Raw genomic sequence first — 25,077 nt, 5'->3', positions numbered from 1 at the left:
AAAAAAATATCTGTAACGCTTATAAATATAATCTGATTATCATTGAGTTTCCGAGAGTAAATACAACTAAAAAACAACATTTTACTTCCGCAGAAGCGTTGTACAATGTGATTAACTAATTTTTTTAAAGCTTGTCCCACAGATTTTGACCACATTCATTAATTATGTCTTGCGGTACTCAAAAGTTACTTATCTTTGATGTTATATATTTCTTGAAACACTGACTAATAAATTCAAAACAGAAAAGATATTTCGAGCTATTTAAATATTCGAAAACTGTCCCTTTTTATTAAAATTTATAAGAAATAAATATAAATAAATTTTGAGTAAAGATGGTGACAAATGCTTAAAAAATAAAAAATCTGTAATTTTAGCTTAAATCATCTTATATAAACATTTTTTTTAACATAAACCCATAGTTTAATATAAAACGAGTATTTGTGTTCTAATTTGAAATTACAAAAAAATTCTTTAGAATTATAATAAACATAGATTATTATAAAAAGCTAACGATTTTTATATAAAACACTCAAATAATATTAGTACAGCTTTTCTTTGTCAAATTATATTTATTAAATATAAGTTTGTTTCATATAAAGTGGGCAAATTTTTGGTGAAATATAAAATTCTATAATTTTATTTACTTATCTTATCTTTAATATTAGATTAAACTTAATTTTGAGAAATTAAATCTTGCAAATGATTGACAATGAATTAATCCCTATTTTATAAAAATCTTTATTATTTTATGTAGTCGAAAGATTTTATGATAGTTACTTGATAATACAAAATTAAATGTTTATTGCACATCACATTTTTAAAAAATATTTTTTTAACTTAAAAAGATAATAATCTGTAAGGGAAAGAGTAAGAAAAAATTTAGTTCTTGATTATATAATTTTGCGACAGTAATACGTGAAGTATTAATTCTCGCAATATCATGGATCAATATAGTCCGCTCAATAAGATCGGATGTTGTATGAGTAATTTTATATGCATGGTTTTAACTAGATTTTGTAAAAATCTCGCTTTGTTTAAGAAATGTTCACAAAATATGTCCATATTTGTTCTTATATGAAAACTTGGTTTTGTAGCAAAAAAATCTATCCAAAAATCTATTGTCTAGTTAGAAAATTCCGATTTGTACATGTCGTTTAATTTGTTAAAGTGAATTAATTTTTCTGTTTTTGTGTTATTATTATAACACAAAAACAGGTTTATTTATATTATAAATATACATAACTTTGAAGTAGACTTCCTAAAAATATCTACCTTATTACAGCGGGATTTATGACATACCTTTTCCAATTTTGTAGATATTTATTTTTACTTCTTATGTATTTTCAGCTACATATTATTTTTTGTAATAATATATTTAAACAACAAAGAAAAAAAATATTTTACATTATTGTGTAGCGACCACACATAGATGACCACGTTCGTAAGGGCCTTTGTCTCAAAACTTACGTTTATTTACTGTGACCACCTACTAGACCTCTAAGGATCTCCTACGGACATCATCCCTGCGCCAGCTTTTCCACCAACGCTTGAAGAAAACATCTGCTATTTATCGTCTGTCATAACGATTGTAAATATATAATGTAATAAAACTCTAACTAGATTCTATCCTGAGTCTCACTGGCTACGAAATCACAACCCCTTAAGGTTTTCAACTTAAAATTTTGTTAAAATTAGTTTTGAAGTATTTTAAATTACACATATCGATTACCTAAAGTATAAAATTGCTAGCTCAATATTTGACAACTATACAAGTAAAACAAAAAAATAAATAGACTACTTAAAAATAGGAAAAAATAACAATATCTCAAGTTTGTAGTGTTTAATTGGAGATTTTAGAGATAGCAATTTTTGAGCATGCATATTTTGATTTTAGGTACAAGATGACAATGATAAATCAAGTTTACCTAAAAGTTAAGTTAGCAAATTTACACTTTTAGCCATCAATATGATAAATATAATTTCATAAAGACCACTAATTATCATCGGTTGTGCCTAAGATCACATATCAAAAGTGCAAGCACACTCTCTAAATGGCGAATCAAAGCGAGTAAAATTAAATCACGCTAAACTTAAATACTTGTTCTCCGGTATCCCTAATGAGAAATGAATATTGCAAGGAAACTTCACCAAATATAAAAAAAAAAGAATGTTATAATCAGTATAATCAGTATAATCTTATTTAAATCAAAAAGTTATTGATCCTAAAATAAATTTACAAGTTATGAATTGATTGTGCCATTGTTTTACTAATCAATATTTATTGGATTCGCTAAAATCTGATATAGTTAGTGACTATGTTTTTCGATATTTAAATTCTAAAACATGGCAACCCTACAAGTACCTACCGTATCAGTGGCAGGGGGATCGATTGTCTCGCTGGACCATAAAGATTTCGATTGGGGAACGGAAAAATAGATGAAAAAGAAGCGAGAGGGCCGACGAAAATCGAGTTAAGAGCGAGTTTCACGGTCGAACGGGCGTATTTTCTTAGATTTCCAACTCCTGCGGGCCAAAGGCCGATTCGCTATTTGTTAGTCTATCGAGCGTTTATTAGATTTTCTCTTGAAATGGACTGTGTTCTTTATTGATTTTCATAAGTGAAAGCAATATCGCCCTGTGGTATACAGCTGTGACGGGAATGGCACAAATCGGTTTTTATAAGTGCTGCTTGTAACAGAGTCATTTTGGTGCGAAACGGCCCTTTGTTACGTTACACGTCAATTTTTTTATTGTTCCATAAAAATTCTAAATTTATAGTTTCTATAATACTTATGTACATTGTATATACACATTCGAACTTATTATTTGAAACCAGACTATATTCACTGTATGAGGAAATATTAATATAATATATTATGAAATATCAATCATGATTAATATAATTCTAAATCAAAATCTAAATATCAAATTAATTAATTTTTTTATCAGGTTATACATATGTTGATTTTTAACAGTCACTACTTTTTTTTCCATTATATAAATATTTAAAAATAATTTAAAATATCGCTCCAAAAAAAATTAATTTGCCTATATATATGTATTGATAAAAACGTAAAGAACCCCGGAAATCTACATATTACACACACGCAAATATAAGCTCGATAAAATTGTAACAAAGCCCAAGATAAATCAACTAAAGCATCCCAATCGTATATTGAAAAAGATTGAGGTCATTTATTAACAAACCATTGATCCTCTTACGAAACCTCCGCCAGGCCGCTCGACCTTTCTTAAACTAATTTGTTACGCATATATGCATTATACATACATCCTCGTTTATATAGTACATTCGTACCAACATATTTACATCAAATTCTTTTCACAATAAAACAAGCTTTTTTTATTTACGTCGACCTAGTAAAGTTAAACAGCGCGTGTAATGTGATGCCGTTAAGATTCGACTATATTTCCAGCTCGGAAAGCGTTTATGAACGTTTTAATTACGACAAAGACAAAATAATGTATGGCGTCCAATTTCATGTTCGAACGAATGCCGTATCGGACGTCCGGTTAAAGGGTTAAACGGCTCGGTGCGAAAGGGTTGAACCGTTTGTTTTGGAAGCAGAAAAAAAGAGAAAAATCGTCGGCATACCAGTCGTAATGAGCACGCGAGTTAAATTATTATACTAGTGTATTTGGCTAAACGAATTTTGGAAGTCGTTTGTTTAACCCAACATTTGTTATTTTTATTTAAACATATTATTTTATTAGATGGTATGAAATATTGAATATGTAATTAATTATTACTAAACTTATATTAAAACGGAACTATAAATTAAACGTTTTTCAGAAATATTATTATAAAACCTATCCCTTTTTAAGCTAACAATTTACTTTGTAACATTACCAATTTAATTAATTTACTAGAACTAAGAAATACAGGTATTTACATATAAGCAAAAAATTTAGAAAACCAGGGATTGGCCTTAATTTTAGATAATTTATGCGTTCATTACCTTACTTCATATCCTACGTCAAGAAACAGTTGCATCTTTAAATTAGTTTGCAGATACTTAAGCAAACTGAATTTGTAAAGGAGAAAATACAAGAGAGTAAAATTTTAATATACCTACGCCTTCTCATTTAAATATCGAGAGTTTCAGATCCCATTTGTGCTTTGCTTCGTGGATTATAACGAAGGCGTTAGATTGCCTTTGGAAAGTAATGATAAAAGTAAAAATCTCAACACTCTTAGGAAGCATAATTATTCAACAATTTTATTACTACAGCAGACTTATTACCTTATAAATTCTGGTAATAAAATGTAAAATGAGTCAATCTATAATGTATTATATTAATTGATATGTAAAAATCATTTACTTAGTTAAGTATCATGACCTAAAAGGTTACCCCAATATGGCACGATGGTCAAAAAACTATATATAGTAATATTATACCACACAAAAAATATATAGAACGTTAAAATGGATTGATATGAACCGGACCAGCTAGAGCCATATGGCGTCAGTCATAGGTGAATCGGCTAGTGCTTAAGTCCCAGTTTTAACAGTCATTAAAAGAGGACGGGATCGTGATTGCACCGAAACCCAAAACTGAAATTCTCAAGTATATAACACGATTCAGTAGTTTAAAGAAATGCTTTATGACGTACAACTATATGGGAGAACTCAGCGAATCGTATCTCAATGCTCCTTAAAGAAAATTGTCAAGATACAAAAACAGATATAAACCAAATATTATTCTATTAAGGTATCTCAAGAATTTTTCTTAACTTTTTCTAATAAAAGTATTTGATTATTCTTGGATTTCAAACCGTAGATCCCGTTTCAAGAAGTGCATAGAGGACGCGAATAACTTATAGATGGTCGAATTGATCTGTAAGTTATTTGCGTTTTTCAAAACAAAACTGAGCATTCTGAAAGATTTATCCAGACGTCGTTTACGTCTAGAGAAAACTTCCACTTGCTCTTAAAAGTTTATCTATTCAAAACGTTGTCACTGAGAATGTAAAAATAACCTAAAGGTGAACGGGATCAAGAAAATGACATAGTATGGTAATATATTATAAATTCATATGTAAATAATTCCATAAATGATCACTTAAAAAAACATAAAAATATCTAGTTATTAAAATAAATGTAATTTCCTGTTATCGGGGGTTAAATTTAAATAAAAATTTGTTATACATTTTATTTATTTATATACAATTATAAATTATATTTTAAATAGGTTTGCTGCAGAGAGTTGTTCATGTGGTGCGTACTGTTCTGACTAACGCTCACTCGCTGCCGCTCGTTCGCACCTAACCTGTATAAATTTCAATCCAATGATTTGCTACATAAATACGTTTTTAAATTTTAATAGATTGGGTGCGAACGAGCGATAGCGAGTAAGCGTTTGTCAAAACAGTAAATAAATAAATAAAATGTATAACCAAATGATAAAAATTTTTTTTTATAAATTTTCCCTTCAATAACAGGTTGGTACCAAAATATATAATCAGTATTTTAATAAAATAATAATTTGAACAAAATGATCAGAATTTTATATATGATAATCGGTGCTTAACATATCATGATCGAAAATTACATTAAATTTTTGGCAGTTGCAAAACGTCCATTTGTTGTTCAAACCCAAATCTAACCCATACGACAAGTATAGGTTAGGTTTGGATTAGACTTTTATACGAAACTCATTTACAGATGACATAAAAAATACTCATTATAAACAGAAATGCTATAAATGGCATAAATTTTTATAATAAACCGGTTGTCTATTTGGTAAGTCTACTCGCAAATTTCATATAAAAGGGTTCGCAATAACTTAGTCGACACATACATTCACTCAATTCGAATTGTGACAACATCAGCTCTTTAAGAACTTTTACGTGACGATGTACACCACTTCAATACATATGTACTCCCCCACTGACTGATACTGACGCTTAATTTACATCTATATATTACTGTTTATATTTTAATCATGTTCATATACTAAGCAAAGGTTTTACTAACGGACTGAAAAAGTCAAACCACTCGACCCTAAAATACAAAAAAAAATTTTTTCGGTTAATTTTACCCCATTTTCAAGAAAATTTATAAGGATCGTTAATAAAATTTCATTAGCGATTTTTTTTTAAATTGTCACTGATCATTAACGCATTTTTTAAATTTTTAAATTAAAATGAAATTATCAACATAAAGCATAAGTTAAAAATATAATTTTGACCCATGAATGTGTGTGTATCTTGAAAGTGGATCGATAGTTAAAAACTATAACTGACAACATAATTTAGTTGCGGTATCCTCACCAATTGTCTTCGAACAAAAGGGACTATTCAATTTCGCAATATCAACAGCAGAGCAAACAATTCACGTGTCTATTAAACGGCGGCCGTAACGAACAAAGAGCCGAGTTATTTTTGAAATCTCATCACGAAAGGCGCTCACTTATAACTGACACGAGTAAAAGAACAAGTTAACGGCCGCCCCAGCCAAATTGGGCCAATTAATTTTCGCCCATTGTTGCTCGATTTTAATTATACCTGACGAAGGTTCGATTTCGGTATATGAATTTTTATGACGGGTAACGTTCGTAGTTCGTAGTTAGTCCCTACGTGAGCGTTGCTCATAATGACCGAGTTGGATCATTGCCATTTCGACAGGGCTCTAGGGCTTTCCTGCCGAAAATAAACGAGTTAAATAATATATTTCTTGTTGGTAATCTCGAACGTGTGACCCATTGCCGAGTGTTTTACGGTTATTGCATTTTCACTTCGGCGTGTTTTTGTAGATTTTTTTATACATTGGGTTGTTTTAGAAACTATTTATTAGGTCGTAATTTTTTTTATCGAATTTATTTTAATAAACATTTCTTTAGCAACGAGCATGTCTGTGATACCAATGGTTGCATACGCTTTTATCTAAGTTCAAATTACAAAAAGAATAAAATTATTTTACATCACAATAGTCGATATTCAGAGAGGAAGACAGCCAGAGAGACAAACATTTGTAGAGTAAAAGTCACCAGCAGCCACTCGAAGAGACCAGCAGGAGGTGTAACTACTCTTTCCGTTGTGTGCACCACTGCCGTTACCGGTACTTGGGACCTACAAGTCCAACCCAATGGGCGGGCACCCAACTTTTGACGGTCGGATGAGCGGGACCCACCCCCCGTAGTACTAAATATTTATTAGAGTTTCGTAGCGTTTTACGCTCATAACATCGATCAACAATTTGCGTTCATACAAAAAAATAATGGTTACAATTTAATTTAATCAAGATTGAAGATACAAAGAGCACAAGTTTTTACTTGTTGTTTTTTTCTTAGTGAAATCTAGGTTTTAGGTTTTTTACTTGTTGTTTTTTCTTGGTGAATAGTAGAATTTATTTCCATTAACAAGTTTAATACATTTTAGGAAATCAGATTATAATAAACCTATTATAAAAGATAAAAAAATATATTGTTTGATAAATAAAACATATAATATAATAACCATATAAATCTGCAAAATCTATAATAATTGCTATAAAGAAGTATGCGCTACATGGAGTTTTAAAACATAAATAATACGAAAAATTGTCATGCACCTTACAATAAGTAAAACACAAACAATATGCACATTAACACATATGTTTTAAGCTAAAGAATACATTTTGACAATTTAACCAATGATTTTTAAAAGAAAATTTAACACTTTTGACGCTAAGTTGCCAATAATAAGATTCCGAATAAAGTAAGTAAGAAAGTATATAAAATAAATCAAATTAAAAATTTAAATTCAAATTATATAAAAAAAATTGTATAATTTACAATTTTAAAAGGGGACCATATATAAACTTGTTTTAGAAACAATATTTTTATTAGCTTACAAATAATAATTATAAACTATTATGCTAATCTCTCTTAGTAATATTATTCTATAGTTTCAGGTCTCTGGGTATATGTGCAGTAAATGGATCTCTTGGTGCAGAGGTATTATATTAGGTTAACAATATTTACTTGGCGCACCATACCAATTTTTCATAATATTTAAGATTATAATAAGATTCGTATTTATTACTTGTCCATGTTCCGATAAAAAAATTTACAATAAACTTACACTCGTAAATTTATTATTATTGAGTTATTTGCATAAGTTAAAAATTGAATATTACTAAAATGTGTTTACCACAAGTTTTTTTACCATTAATAAATTTAAATTGGCAAAATTAGCTCGAACACAAAGCTAATAAATGCATTCAAAGTTATGAGGACATATTGTCGACTTACGAGTGCAACGCTTGGAATACGATGTCGACACATTGTCCACTTACGAGCACAAAGGGTTAAATCGGAAACATTGATAATGTTTATGATTTATAAAAAACTCACTTTTCGGCTTTTGAAGATTTCAATGTTGTTTTATGGTAGTTTATCAGGGTATTCTTTCTATCCTCGCACACACTATGTATATATTTAATTTTCACAGTTAAAACACACGTAGTTAATTTGCACTCCGAACATTTATATTCAGTATAATCGAACAATGTACACGACAAATTATTGAAAATTACCGTCGCGTAGTAAAATTATTTAAAACCGTTGTCACGATACTGTCGGCCATTTTGTTTTATATTTGAATGCTTATTTTTCATTGGTCGAAACAACAGAATTTATTACCGGAGGCTCGGAAATCAATCGAAAAAATTTAAATTTATTTTTTATTATTTTATTATTATATTTAAATATATTTCCTCTGTTTACGCGTAATATTATATACACCGTATATACAAAGCGATAACAAATATCAAAATAAACATAATCTTTTAAGTAAATATTTTTTATAAAATTCAAATAAATCATTTTTGATAATAATATTCCCAGCACGACAACGATAGGCGGCACATAAAAAATACTATACTAAAATAACTTATACTCTTGTAAAATTTTAAGTTTTTGAATATGAACCTTTTAAACTAATCCTAATATAGTATTAAATTGACATTTTCTTATTAGGTTTAACACATTAAATGTTGATTTTACAATAAAGTAAATTTTGTAGGGTTTGTAAATTACTTTAAAAAATCAGTTATTTTTTTTTTATTTATGCATATTTATGCTACGTAGAGCAATTAGTTTTTAGAATAATACAAATATAAACATTTTTCAACAAAGTTTTGTAAAGAGATTTATAAATTATTTATTGTGTATTAGAAAATTTAAGGTTATCGCAAAAAAAAAACACTGTAAAATTACCTAAAACAACAGCCGATACTAAGTGTGCCGCCAAGATAATGTCAACTTATACTAAATCTTTTTTTTTTATTGTCAACAAACATATCCAGCTGATTGTTTTGAACTTTTATATCTGTTTTAACTCTGGTATCCATTATTATTTTAAAGAATTCATTGGCCAAAGTTTCTTGGGCAGAATGACCTCTGAGATTCTTTGAAAACTACCTACTACACAATGAGAATTCCCAAAACTAGATCGCATTCCAGTAAACAAAAGAAGGCGCAGAAACGACGTTTTGGCTCCATTAGATACAGTTTTTATATTATGGATGCGAAATTTATCTATCTTTATTATGTCTTGACTTCTGATGTGACACTTTTGGTGTGCCGTGGGTGAAAAAAGATTGCAGAGCACTGCTCTGTAGATTACATAAAATAACAAGAAAATAGTAAAATAACAGATGTTATAGGACTTTAAACATTATTAAATTATTGGTTCTCTTTTTTCAAAATTATTATTTTACCTAATGAAGATAATAAATTGTATATTTAAAAATTATTCAATCGCAGATACACGAGTACAGGACATTGCTTATGTAGGTTGCGTGAGATAAAATACACATGAATATATTTTTGTTCAAAACTGAGGGGCAAAAATAATTTTGATTTTAAAATAAAATTAAAAAGAAGTCTGATCATTGTTTCATGTATGTTTTTCACATTGTTTCAAAATTGATCACAAACACACGCATGATCCGTAAGTGAAGTATCAGATAGATCGGACGGGTAAGGCATCAGGCAAACTTCAAATGAATAACTCTTGTCGTGGAAACTCTTGAAAAACTTTCCAATACGTATTTGTATCGCTCGCTTGAATCCGTCAGTGCGCCGGGGAAAACTTCTAAGAGTGGAAGGAATTAAGACGGTGGCCTCTAGAGATTTATCACTGAAAAAATCGCGTGTGTATAAGCACGGAGCGAGTTCTTCTTCGCAAACTTCAATTTACTAGTTTTCATCTTGTTCCGCATAAAGAAAAATAAAGCACTTTTATAATACGATACAGACTTATATTTTCATTAAATTAAATTTGGATTATATATATCACATGCGCTGCATATAATATATTTTATATGTGTAAATATTTCTTAATAAAAAATAAAATTCAATTGCACGTTGAAACCGTTTTCTTGGAGCGTGGGTTAGCAACCCCTTTATGTCCTTTCAAGTCGAGGCGCTATTGTTGCGTCCTTTTTATAACTTATTGCATTTTGTTATTTATCCCGCATGATGTGCTTTTTAAATCTGCACGTTTTTCCTAAACTTATATTTAAAGCTTTTTAAAAATTCAACTGCAAATTTATAGCTTAATATTAGATTTAAAACATGAATATTTGGTTCGCCCACCCAAACTTCGTTCGTAATGACAATTCTCAATTTTTTGGTACATGTCAGATCATATGTATTTTATTCTGCGCTTGATATTAATAATAATTCTTTAGACGTCAGATAAGCCTCAAACTTTCTCAATACTAAAATGTTTCTATATATGCGACGACCAAAGCCGATGCTTTTAGGAAACGATTCATTTTTTAATATTGGAATTCTGTGTACTGTCACCGTACCTTCATGGTGACTAAGCGTACTTTTACGTCTGGTCGGGTTTTCGTTGCGAATTTTTCCAGACGATATAAACACGTCTGCGATCGTATGGTAATCTTTATCTTGACATATGATTGACTGACTCTTTTTGTGGATCAGCATCAACTGATGTGACGAAGGTCGGATTGGAGTTGTCAGTTTACTCTTGATCCGACAATCGTTTGTGAAGGTCATAAACAGACGTATAAATATTCTTATTATATACAAAATAGATTATTAATACATAAACCATTGTTAATAGCAATTATGTCAGTCGTGTTTTGGCCATTAATATCTAAGTGCATATTTTGTTTAAGTCTAGACCTTATGAACTACGCTATTCCGATAATATAATTTATAAGTTTATTTTTAAAAAAAAGTGCATCTACACTATTCACTAGAAAATACAATATCTTCCCATAGCAAACAATGCGCATATTTCAATTCAACCGGCTGTAAATGCGCACTCGTAAAATATGATATTGCGTCGTCCATTTTTTAACGACCGGTAATTTTGACGTGTAGTTAGCGAGTGGGGGGCAAGTCCCTCGGTGATAATTGACAGGGGCGAAGTCCCCGGGGCCTGATAAACCTGGGGGGGCCACCTGAGCGCCATTCATCCCGCAAGAGTTGGTAAATTTGACCAATTTCGCGCAGTACAAGCGACAAATGTCGACACTGCAAATATTCAGATACGCGAAAGCTGACTTTGCGCTTTTATTTGCAACAAAAAAATTAACCTAAATAAACACAACTTCTGGTTTATGAATTAAACTGCAAAATTGTAATTGAATGGATTCGAATAAAGTGGGCTTTATTGTATGTTCTATCTGACAACATTGGTTTAAAAAAAATAGTATCTACGTGCTCATTCAAATGTATTTTATATGTTGTGTAAACATCTTTTTTTATTTTTTTAGAGAGGCATTTTATCATATTTTTAACAATAATAATTTTTTTCTGTCTTTCACGCAGGATTTTTTGATCAAAAAGTATTAGTATAAAACACAGTCAAATATTGACAACGCCTTGCAATTTCTTTATTATTTATTATTTTTTAATTTAAAATGGAATAAAGTGCTGTGAAGTAATAAATATGTTACAGAAAGCTTTTTGCGAGGATCTAGTCTAGAAGAAGTATTCTTAAATTGTAGAAACCTATCCAAGAAAAATATCCCATTTAAAAAAAAATACTACAGGTAAAGTGGAAGAGTTAAAGTAGAATCATTAATATATTCCCCAACCAATAATTATGGTTTACGACTTTCATCAACGATGGAATGAGGAGGAAGTAAATAATTTTCAATTTGGATTACATTGTAGGAATAAAATAACTACAATTAGCTGTCGTCGCGTTATTAATGTTACAAAAGGTGTTAGAAAATAGGCGTCCATCAGAACAACAACGGATTAAGTCCAGCCCTTGACAGTTGAACAACGCCTATTATTTATTATAGGTAAGCAGTTATTGACAGGGGCGTTCGGGCAAGGGAGGGCGATTGTCGAGGGCGAGTGAGTGACAGAGGGACACACACATCAATGGGACGAGAAATGAGAATTTGATGTCCCTCGGTGTAGGTGTGGGAGAGGACGTGTGGCGACTAAGTGATTCTTTTTTAGTGTATTTTTTGTTTGTCTACGATTCCATTTTTATTAATAATATAGTATTGTGTGTGATTGATGGATCATTTTTTATTTGTAAAATTTAAAATTTTGCCGTTAATGGACGTTGGAAATGGATTTCGTGTTTTGTATGCGAGAGAATTTGGTGCGTAATGATGATTGATGCTCCCTTTTTAATGGACGATCGTTGCTATTGATGATTGACATAATTTATTTATTTCGAACATGTCTTGTTTGACATTACTAAGATGTGGAAAATAGAGTGCAGAAATTAAATATTTAATACAATAGCCAGTTTATTCGCTACTCACTTAAGTAATATTATTGTATTTATTATTATTTAAAATAAGAACTACTGCGAACTGATTTTTTATAATATTTTCACCTGTCATCGTGTTAAATTATGTATTTTAGAAAATCATAAAAATGTTGATAATAATAAATAAAAAAAATAATACATAGTACTTTTAATTAATTAAAATTCTACACAATATTTTAAATTATTATATAAAATACTACATAATATTCATATGCATAATCACGATACATAATAATGCACTTACTCACTTTGCATTTTAAACTGTCCTAACATTATTATATATTATTACTATTATAATATATAAACGTGGAATTTGTTATTATTATTATTATTATTAAGTAACATAAATTTAAACTTTTAATGAATTAACAAAATCAAATTTTATAAATAAATATTTTTAATCAATAAAAGATTTTACCCAATATTTATACATATTTAATTATGTATATATCTTTATTGATAACTACGCAACATTAATACAAAAATAGCGACTATCCTAAAGCATCGATATTGTAACTAAATTATGCAAGATGTAACCAAAAACTAGTCAAAGTGATAGGATCTGAGCGGCCCGCTATATAACAATGAACTAGCGATATGACACTAAATATTTATGTTCTGCACAATTTACTTTAGTGGAATCTATTGTAAGCAATTAGAATAACAAAAAATACTTTGTTTTTAACACTTTGTTTCGCAGCGCTTATCGGTTACAAGCGGTTAAGGAATCGACCAATTTATTTAAACTAAAATATAGTCAATATATTATTTTGCTTATTTTGTATATATATATATATATATAGATATTGTTTAAAATAGATTTACCCAATGAAGATTCCGGTCTTTTTTTTCTGACAAAATTGTGGCTATTTATTTGATTAACAATAAATTTATTTAATGAACAATTTTCTTTTTTTTTAATTCAAAAGTTTTTACAAAAAGATTTTGTGTTACTAATTCACAAACAGACACAAGTATCTCAGTGAAATTTACAAATATCACTGTTGTCGAAAATAAGAAAACATTAAAATGCATTGCTCTTACAGCGCTACAACAGTCTTAAAGGATATAAATGAAATTTTAGTTGCTTAAAATTACCAATGAAGAATTGTAATCTCTTTTTAATAACACATCACCAGTGGAGTTCACGCCGAATCGACACAGACATTTGGTCATAATCACTTAAGTACAAGCAAAAGCACTTTTAATATTAACTGCTGTTACGTAAAAATATATTAGCAACTTATAATTTAAACTTTGATAAGTAATAAACAATATTAATTAAAATTTTATTCATAAATTCGATTCGATTTTTTAATACACTACTTTTTGATGTGTAAGAAATATATAATTTTTTTCCTTACAGCGTTTACCCCTAATGCACTAACATATATGCTAGGTTTCCTTGTTATATTTATCTTAACAACTTTTTTTTCTATTTTCGCCCTGAAGACATTCTGTTATAATGTGTAAAACGATACTACAAATTGAAAAAATGTATCCTATCGCAAGGGGAGCGTGACAATGCGTTATTTTTTTCGCGAATCAATCAGCCTTGAATGTGCAACCCCTGCATTATGGAAGGAGTACTAAATGTAAATCACTAGTAGCCGGAAGGCACGTCTGTCAGATTGACAGGTGCCCCCTGCCGTCATTCCAGCGGTGGTCAACGCTCTGTTTCACTTTCGAAACGAACGACAAAGAGCATGTGCTGAATAGAAATTTATTTTAGGGGAAATATATCGATAGTTTTACGGGAAAAAACATCTGAGGGCGAGATTTCACTAGTATTGCGGAATAGAAGATAGTCGAAATGCTTATAACTACACCTATCGTCTGTCATTACGATTTTTTATGATTTGATTTGAACTTGAATAAAACTCTAGTTAAATTGGTAGGTATGCTGATTTTATTAGTTAGCTTTTATAAAAAAAATCCAACACTCGTACATATTTGCTAAATGTCATTACTCTTGTTGACAAGCTGAAATTGTTAATCGCTGCAGCGATAGTATTTGATAATCGGACTGTTGATCTTTTGCCAAATGCATTAAACCTTCTCATAATTTAGCTAAGAACATGGCTATTTGATTTGCTCTTAACTCTGAATCAGAATTCAGCTCAAGATAGATTTTACTCCTCTTATTATATTTGCATACGTCTTTAATATTGTTAATTTTCAAAAATATCATCACTGTGCAACAAGATTTTAAATTCACGTCTTTTAACCCCTTTACTTAGACAAGATACTTCAAAATTATTTTTATAATGTATTTAGTTTATTTTTATAGTAGAATAAAAATCACCTTGTATCTCGGCTAAGTTCATACAAATTCATTTAAAATTGTCAAAAACATCCCAGAGAAATAATATACAATTGATGAGCATGATCCCATATATTTTGCTCAAGCTCCTCATAGCTATCTCCGTAAACATCCTTGTGCTTGACACACTTGTTAAAAAGCTGCATGGCCCGGGCAAGAATAAGGAATTCAATCGAGACTTCCGAAGCCGAAAGTAGTCGAGCATTAACGGGTTGACGACACCGCCCCTTAACAACTTTACAAAGTGCTTTATTAAGTAGACGCTACACTTAGAGTGCAATAAATTGTATTCCAACGCTCTTAGCAAAAAGGCATTATAATACAAATATGAATATGGCCCATACTCCTTATTGAGATTTCCGATTATTTTTTAATTCCTTCCAACAACAAGGAGTACTTCGCTTCACTCGGATTCCAGATAATAGAGCCATATTCGAGGACGCTACGGACTAGCGTATCGTACAGAACGCAAATCGATAAAAAATTATTGAAGTGACACGCGCTCCGCATAACGAAGCCGAGAATCCTCGACGCCTTATCGAAAACTTTTGCTATGTATATACAAAATCTTCATGCTTGGTCGAACGTCACTCCCTCTAAGACTTGATTTTTTTGTATATTTTTTAAACCATCCCATCTATTGTATTTTCTAATAGTAATTTGCCAACATAATAATTTTATATAAATAAATTATAGAACTGATAACTTCACTAAAGCTTCACAAAAATTTGCAACGCACAACCGTTTTTAGATAAGCGTTAAATGATAATAAAAAATAAGTCTCTCCAACATTTTGTTTCGTTCAAAAAACGAATTCTTCGAATTTCGTTCATAAGAAATTACGCCAATAAACATTTTATTCGCAAATGTTTTTCGAAGGCGTAAAATCATTATTTTGTTGAGTAAAAGCGTCTTAATATCCTGCATTATTTATTTTATTTTTATTAAATCTTCCGTTGTAACCTGATAGGCCCAATGCGTTACAACGAAGTCTGTATATTGAATATTAAGTCAATCAGATGTAATGAATATCTACAAATAATTATTAATCATCAGACTGAAAGTCTGGGAATCAGTGAAATCTATATTATTAGTATAAATAAATATGTGTAATTTAATTTATAATCAATAGATGTTACTGCAGCTGGAGCTGTTTTAATAATAACGCAATTTTTTACAAATAAAAAATCAAATGCCGCTGCCGGAGCTCGAACTCAAAACAGCAGAGTTACTAGTCTGAGACGTTACGGGCTACGCTATTCCGTTCTTAAGATAAAGGCGTATAAAGGATCATGGAGCGGCACTAGTCACTCAGGTGTATTAGAAGAAAAATCTACTACCTGTGTGCTCAAGTATACAAATTATTTAATTATTAGATTTGATAGATCCGAATATTCAATTGAGAACCCTAACCATGACAAACCTTATAACTGCAAGAAAGCGGCAGCTTTAATATCAAACTTTCGATCCGGACCAGCTAAACAGTCTCCTGTTTAATAGTTCAACCTAATCTTAAAAACGTAGAGACTAACCAGTACAGATATATACTATGTATTTATATTCATTGCTGTACAAATTGTACGGCTGACTTTAAAACTATTGTAAAATTTTGAAATCTACATAAAATGACCCTTCTAGAATAATTTTACCTGAAAATAGCGTTCCTTTTGTATCAAACTTATATAGTAAAACAAACATATTTGTTAAGCAACATTTGTGCTTCACCCTATACTACTATTTTTGGTTTATATTATATAACGAAGGGAAACACTGCTCGATTTCCAAAAAAATCCATCCAACATCAACCCATATGGCACGCTCTCCGTATACTATATTTTTTCCATCCGCTCCTTTCGAGTAATTGAATTAGCCGTAAGTGAGTCCTCTCACCCGGTTCTTTCTCACGCGGCCCTCTCACCCTGCACTACCCCAACTCGGTCCGGCTTCAACCCCCATTCGCATTTCGCTCACGCGCCACCCGTTTCAGCATTAGTCACACGCGAAACGCTATAAAGCGCGGTCGAACCAGGGCCGCAACGGCTATTGCTTACATCGAATTAGCCGCGGCGGCAGCTTTGTTCCTCATCGCAAATTGAAACGGCTCACCTGGCCAATTGCGAATTAAACTCGGCCCGCGGCAATAACAGTTAAAATGCCACGGGAGCATCGGAGCAAGGAGGCAGGATAAATTAGATTAGCGCCCTTGCGCGTGAACGAAAGCGACTAATGAAAAACAAACGAGCTCGTTTGCGGCGGAGTTGGGCCACTGTTGGCTCGAGCACGCAATTGTTTATGTTAATCGACAATTAAGAGGTGCATCGGAGTGAGATGGTAGACTAAGGGGATAGGCTTGATAAATTTTAGAGAGGCGAATAAATATTTTTTCAAAGAGATGTTTCTGCGTTTCTAGATCGCTTTGTATATAATTCTTACTTATATATCTACAATAGTGATTCAAAAGTTTGTAGAAGTATTACATATGTCACTATAAAGAGTTGAAAATTGTTTGTTTTTAGAGTAGGTCAGCGTCTTGTCACATATGAGCTCAACCCGTCTCTTAGATACGAAGATATTTCCGACTAAAAAGTAACGGTTAAATATTTTTGTAAATTTAAATTTTTGACTAAATAACATTTAAAGCAATTTAAATTTTTAATTTTTAACAAAATATTAAAGTAAAAAAATTAATTTGAATTTTTGACTAAATACTTTTTTTTGCCAATTGAAATTCAATTGGCAAAAAAAATATTTTAGTAATCAAATTTTTTAACAGAAAATTTAAGTTTCAAAAATATTATTCTATACTTTTTTGGGAAAATTTTTAATTTTTTTTTAATTTAAACTTTTTTTTGCTGATAAAAATTTTTATAATTACTATTTTTCAAATTTAAATATTTAAAATAATCTAATAAAATGTATATATCGCGTAGCTCTACATTGTGCAAGTTTGGCTAAATTTTCGTTTATTTCAAAGTTATAGCGAAGTAGAACCTCCGTAAGTTCGAAGCGTAAAATTTCATGACAAAAGTGAGCTTAGTACACATTGTTCGAGCTTATATAATGTTTCTCAATCGTCTAAACTAATCGACGATTTGTAGTGAAAACATATTGGTTATCATTGTTATATAGTGATTTCTACAAAATACTAGTTAAAAGACACGGCACACGCGTCTGAAGTCTCGTGAATTGGGCTCACGAACCCAGCAGCTATCTAAAAAACGCTGCATTCCTATTACGCATTATGCTTTATGCGCACGACGGTGTATATTACGCGGTATAAAACCGGACTCAACTACATTGACGCTCGGACTACTACTTCGCTCCAAGAACTTATTCGCTACATGGACCTCTTCAACTACGAATTTACGCCTTGCCTTCTGTTCAAACCTTTAGGACACGTGTTCGAGAACAAGTATCAACGACTTCCAGATATACCTATAAACGCAACGAAATGACTATTATCGAAACAACTATGTACGACCTGTACACCTCAAAAATAAAAAAAATTTCAAAAAAAATTTGGCTCAAAAAATGATAAAAATATGGAAAATTTAAATTTTTTTCTAAAAATTTTAAAATATTCAATTTTAAAAAAGGATTATGCAAAAAAATTTATTCGTATGAATTCTTGTTTAGAAAATTACCATCAAAAAATTTTAGTTGAAAAAACAGCTAAAATTTTTTGAAAATTTGAATTTTTGCCTAAAATAAATCAGACAAAATTTTGTTTAATACTAACAATTTTTTGCCATATTTCAAACATTTTTAAATAATTTTAATTATATAATTTTTAAATTGCAAAAAGGAATTAAAACTGATAAATTGAATATAATTAAAGAAACATGGATGATACTAGGAATTATAATACATTATTTAGTAAATAAAGCACTCCTAAAGAGAAATACCTAATACTTTAAAGATTGCTTCTATTATACTTATACCTTAAATAAAAAATAGTGAAAAGGTTGAGAAAATGAGACAAATTACCATGTTGTTTTGTATGGAAAAGGTGATGAAAAAAGTAGTAATCAGACAATTAATGGATTTATTTTTTCACAAAATATTGTGTGTGAACAACAATCCACAGAGATTGCATTACAAGAAATGATAAATGATCGGTTTTTGGCCACAAAAATACCTAAAATAAAGTAATAATAAAAAAGTTAAGGAAATAAGCTTATATTTCCTTGTATAGAAAAGGTAATGGAAGTAGTAGTAATCAAACAATTTAAAAAAAAATAATAACGTAAATTAAAAAAATTAATAAATGATAAAAATATTTAATTTTTAGAATCGTATTACAATCCCAAGACATGCGCTGCATCTACCGCATGTATGGACCGCACGCTACTGTATTGTACTGATTTAACAGTTACGCGTTAAATTTTTTAGAGCAAATGTATTAGTATTTTAAATAATATTTTAATTACACAATTTGTATAATACGCTCTTAGTCTTGTCTGCATATTGTAAAATGCAGTCGCCTCCTAAAATCAGATTGAACTCTGGATTTCGGATTTTGTGGGAAGCGGCTGCTAACTCTATTTCTAGCTCGGTAAATCCTAGGCGTATTTCTGCTAATTGCGAGTTTGGATGGACTTTCATGTGTCTTAATTCCAGGGGGCGTTTCAGCTTTCTTCAGTCAAGGGAAAAAATTGGCAAGTCAGTGGTCGTTTTTTAATATTTCCATTTCAATAAAATTCATAGTATTTCATTAAATGACACGCATTTTGGGTGTTTTAATCAGTTTGTGTGTTTAAATTAGTAAACATAACCATTGTTCACGACAGCATGTCGTAAAAATTATATTCGCTCTTTTAGTTTCACTTAAATCGCGTTTTTCTAGCATTTTTTTAATGTTTATTTAATATTTAAAAAAAATTGTAACGAGAAAGATAGGCCAAAATCAAGCAACTATACATAACAGTCGCATAGGCGAGATTGAACAATAAGAATTTCAATCCCATTTTAAAAAACTTAATAATAGCTAGTAATGTTAGGAACGAATATAATAAACATACAGATTGGATCCGTATCGGTCTTTGTTTAGTGCGGATTTGCATATAAATTTTAACTAGAAATAAATTAACTGCGATCGAACTACTAAACTGACGAAAATAAAATCTTCGCGAGTACAGCTTACGTGTATATAACGCAGCACAATACACTTGACTTTGATACGCCTCGATGCTCAAAAAAATTCTGTATTTAAAATATCTTTCGGAAATCGAAATAAAATTTTAAAGCAATAATGCAAGAAGATTACTATAAATAATACTGTAAGATTTACAACATTTGACAAAATATCCTTTTTATCTATAACTAGCTTTGAATATCGCCTTAGTATTTCTAGGCATTATAATTTAGATGATAAAAATAGACATAAAATCTTGTGGTTTTTAAGATAAATATTAAAAAGAATCACTAAAATCGAATAATAAAATGTTTTGCAATCATTTAATTACACTTACATAACAGCTGAACAAGCACTACAACATTTTCAAACATTGCTCAATGAAAAGATCAAATCTCTTAAAAAGACTTACCAAACTACAATTGACAATACATTAATTCCAGTGGAAGACAAAAAATGTATTTTCTTATTCAAAACTCAATACCTTGGAAATATGAAAATACTGTTATACCCTAATTATATTTGAACTTAAAACCATATTTGGACATTTGGACAGGAATTTATTAAAACAGGTTTTAAAAAATAATTAAATTAATCATAAAAAATGATTGCAATAAAAGATTATTCTAAAACTTGAAACTTGTACAAGATTTGAAATTGATAGAAATAGACTTAGCATGAACGTATCTAAAGCTGATATTGAACGTTCGTTCAGGTCGTTGAATGGCATTAAATACATATGAGAAATTTGCTTTCCTATAATGTACTAAATGCCCTTGCTGCACTATCAATCCAGAAAGCGTATAAAATAAATCAAATTAAAATGAAAATTATATTAAAAAATTTGTAGGATTTACAATTTTAAAATGGGACCATATATAAACTTGTTTTAGAAACAATATTTTTATTAGCTTATATATAATAATAATAAACTTTTATGCTAATCTATCTTAGTAAATTCATTAGAGTTTTTATAAATCGATATATTGTTCTATAGTTTCGGGTTTCTGGGTATCTGGACGGACAGTAAACGAATCTCTTGGTGCAGAGGTATTATATTAGGTTAACAATATTTACTTGGCGCACCATACCAATTTATTGTCATAATATTTAAGATTATAATAAGATTCGTATTAATTATTTGCATCAAATATTGGCATAATCCATCTTATTTTAAGTGGTTAGATATCATTTCTACTACTATTACTGTCACGTTAATATCAAATGCATCGTCACTTCCTTAAACATCTAATATTATATCGTCATTTGTAATTATATGGATAATTTCTAAAAGTAAATCAATATATGTATTATATTTATAAATAATTAAAACAAAGAGTACTAATTATGTTTTACATAACTTAGTAATTAACTAGCTCGAAAATACATGAAATGTGTAGACTAATATTATTATTTGAGTTGCCGCTAAAAATGACGATGGTTGTCAATCGCTGATTCTAATAATGCGAGCGAGATAGCGAGCTCTGCTTGCATCTCGCTCTTTTTTTACGTCATACTAAAATCGTTTTTATTTCATAACAGACACACAATATTAAGTAAGAAGTATGCACAATTAGAGCATATAATCCCGTTTCACCCCATTTCGTAAAAATATAGATACCCTTTGAAGGAAAAAATCCATTTATTGTAAAAGCAATAACTAACAAGTATCGCGTTATGTAGGTCTTAAAACCGCCCGGTCCGGCCATGTTCCGATTAAAAATTTTACAATAAACTTACACTCGTAAATTTAAGATTATTGAGCTATTTGCATAAGTTAAAAATTGAATATTACTAAAATGTGTTTACTACAAGTTTTTTTTTCATTAATAAATTGAAATTGGCAAAATTAGCTCCAACACAAAGCCAATAAATGCATTTCAAGTTTTAAGGACAATGTTTGGAATACGATGTCGACTTGCTAGCACAAAGGGTTACACATAAAATTAGAAAGACATTACCTTGTCAACTGCATGATGCCTAGAATTGTAAATATCTCGCTTCCGGCGTGAATCGGCGTCTCTACCCCCGCGAGGCCGGCGGGGGAAAGGACGCGTCACGTCGGTTGCACTGGTGCAACGGTGCCGCGCATAGTAACAATATATTGTGCGTATAAACACTCTGTTATACGCACAATATATCTAAACACTACACTAATTTGAATTATACACTGCTTAATTTTAACACATACACTAAATTACACTATCACTTTATAATTAAAAACATCGAAACGGATATTATTATAAAAAAATATGAACGACAACATTTATTCGAGAAAAATGTAACAAAACAATTTATTCGACCGTTTACGACCGAGGTCGCATACCTACTGGTATTTTTTTCAAATATTTCTAGATGCATCCAGACAATTCAAGGTTATGCTTCATTAAAAATAACAAATGTCATTCACCTCAGATTGCATTTGTCTAGTTTTAAAATATGTATCTCTAATTTGATTTATTTTTATGCGAGTGACACGAAGGTCACCTTGGTTGTTGTTGTTGACCTACTTAAAGTATTATGTCGATGATTTCAAGTTTATTTATATGAAAAATATTTATCATTAATTGATTTTGAATTTAAATTGGCAAAATTAGCTCAAACACAAAGCCAATAAATGCACTCGGATGTCGATACATTGTCGACTTACGAGCACAAAGGGTTAACAAAGGGGAGTAAAGAATATCATATAATAATACATTCTTTACTCTATGGGGTTAACTATATTCGAAAGACACAGAAAAGTACAAAGACATTACCTTGTCCGGCGTGACGATTAGTGGGGGTGCATCGGCGTCGGTTAGGACGCCGGCAAAAACGCAAGTGTAAACACAATTCGCGTGCTATTCACTTCTCAAGGTTATGGAGCAACGACCTCACGTATAGCTATAAACACTTATAAACACAAATTTGAATTATACACTGCTTAATTCTAACACAGACACTAAATTACACTGCTAATTAAAATGAATTGATATATTCCCTATCCCCGTCATACGATATGCATATATTTTGTACTAAAATAAAACGCTGATTTTTAATTTATCATTAAATTTCTTCTATAATGTTTCATTAAATTGACCAATAAGTATCGACTCGACTAGCAATGAATGCGTACAGTTATAAGGCCGCCATATTTTTTTTTCATTTATTTTAGACTACTACACTTTGTCGTGAATGGCGAAAACAAGCGCAATATAAATTTTAAACGCAAAGTGTAAGATAGATAAAATCATCTGAAAATAAATGTGATTGCAAAGGGTTAAAACATTAATTTTGCCGAATTCGTTTTAATCATATTGTATAATTATCAAAAAGGGAGTTACATATGATTTTTTAAATACCTAATTGTAACCCTTTACAAAAAAGTTTCACCGCTGTCCAGGTGCATACCAATACATGACATTGGTGAATGACACGGACGATACGTACTCGTTTAAAATTATTTTTACGTTATTAAAAGTTAAAGTAGTAATTGGTGAATTTGTATGATTTTTTTTAAATACTTTTTTTATTAGTCTGATATTTAGTTTTAATGTGGTATTACTAGAGACCTTAATTTTTTGTGATTACGATAAAAGTATTTTTTTGTGAATTTCGTGCGTTGTCCATTCCAAAAAGGGTAGTATTAATACAAATAGAACAGTTAGAAAAAAATATTAATCTGTCAAATATTCTAATATTTTGTCTGGTTCCTTGGTATGGCCTATTCACCTGGTTATCGGTAGCATATTATTTTCTCTTCTGTTTATGTTATGTTTTGATTAAGTTTGTTTAGTGCATAAACCGTTAACTATATTAGTTAAATAAATTTGATGTAGTGATTGGTACATCAGATTTATTGTTAAATTACATATGTCTATAAATATATTTTAAAATTATATATTTAATAAACTAATTTTGATAAGCATATTCATAGTAATTAACAGATGTCTACATATTGTATTGTATTTATAGCTCTCTTGTATTTGATTATCTTACTAAATATAATATTTCTTATTTTCTTAAATGAGCATTGTTTTGCACAACAATTATTTATAATTAGTCGACGCTTTAAATTAACTACAAATATTATAAAAAACGTATACATTTAATATCGAAGCCCTTTGTGTTGATAAGCAAAATAAAATTACTTTCAGAGCTCCACGACTAGTCTAAAACTTTTTATTTTTCCCATCTGATTACTCAGAGCGTATATTATTAGCACAGCACTATTGCCGAACATAAATATAACTCCAAGTAGTACCATTTAGGATCGAGTTCTATTTTTGTTTCGCTTACTTAATCCCTCCAGTAAGCAAATAGTACCGAATTCCATAGCTAGCTCCGTTGATTTTCCACTCGGTATCGCCGCACAAAGCTTATCTCGATAAATGAAAACCGTTTCAAGAATGGACGCGGCAATCGTTTAAACCGTGAAAGCTCCTTGGACCGGTTTGAACTTCTTGGCACCTTCTTCTTTATCAAAGGGAATTTGAAGGGGCTTGCTCATTCAGGTGGATGATATCGTCCTTTTGTGTCGCGCATAATTAGTAAAGCGCGCTTACAAAGATCCCGTCTTGTCCCTGGATATTCGAAGGTTCTAAGCTCTCGAAGAATATCAATTGTTAACGTAGTTTTCTATTGTGACATTTAAATAGGTAAAACATATTATTTTTTATTGAAACAGATTTATTATGAAAAAGTATACTGACGCAACTTATCAGATTCTAAGCACCTTACAATAAAACAGAATCATTTCTAAGAATCTAATAATTTTATGAAAAAATATTTAATTTTCAATTTGAACATTTATTTAGAAGTTATTTAAAAACTGTAATGTATAAAGATAAAACAAGATGT

The 25,077-nt window shown here is 30.2% G+C and overlaps 1 protein-coding gene across 1 annotated transcript in view; it reads right to left on the bottom strand.

Moving 5' to 3' along the window:
• Window positions 1–22,584, bottom strand: part of LOC148237000 (uncharacterized) — a 495,914-nt gene extending 473,330 nt beyond the window's left edge. Inside the window, exon 1 of the mRNA XM_088183465.1 lies at window positions 22,197–22,584. The gene's annotated coding sequence lies outside the window, so the exon portion shown is untranslated. The remainder of the gene's footprint in view (window positions 1–22,196) is intronic.
• Window positions 22,585–25,077: the final 2,493 nt, after the last annotated feature.

This window comes from Plectrocnemia conspersa, unplaced genomic scaffold (assembly GCF_051122295.1).
Source record: "Plectrocnemia conspersa isolate PC_06_02 unplaced genomic scaffold, ASM5112229v1 ptg000003l, whole genome shotgun sequence".
NCBI classification, from domain to species: Eukaryota; Metazoa; Arthropoda; class Insecta; order Trichoptera; family Polycentropodidae; genus Plectrocnemia; species Plectrocnemia conspersa.
The sequence above is the reverse complement of the archived record's forward strand: the minus strand, read 5'-3'. Positions and strand labels throughout refer to the sequence as shown.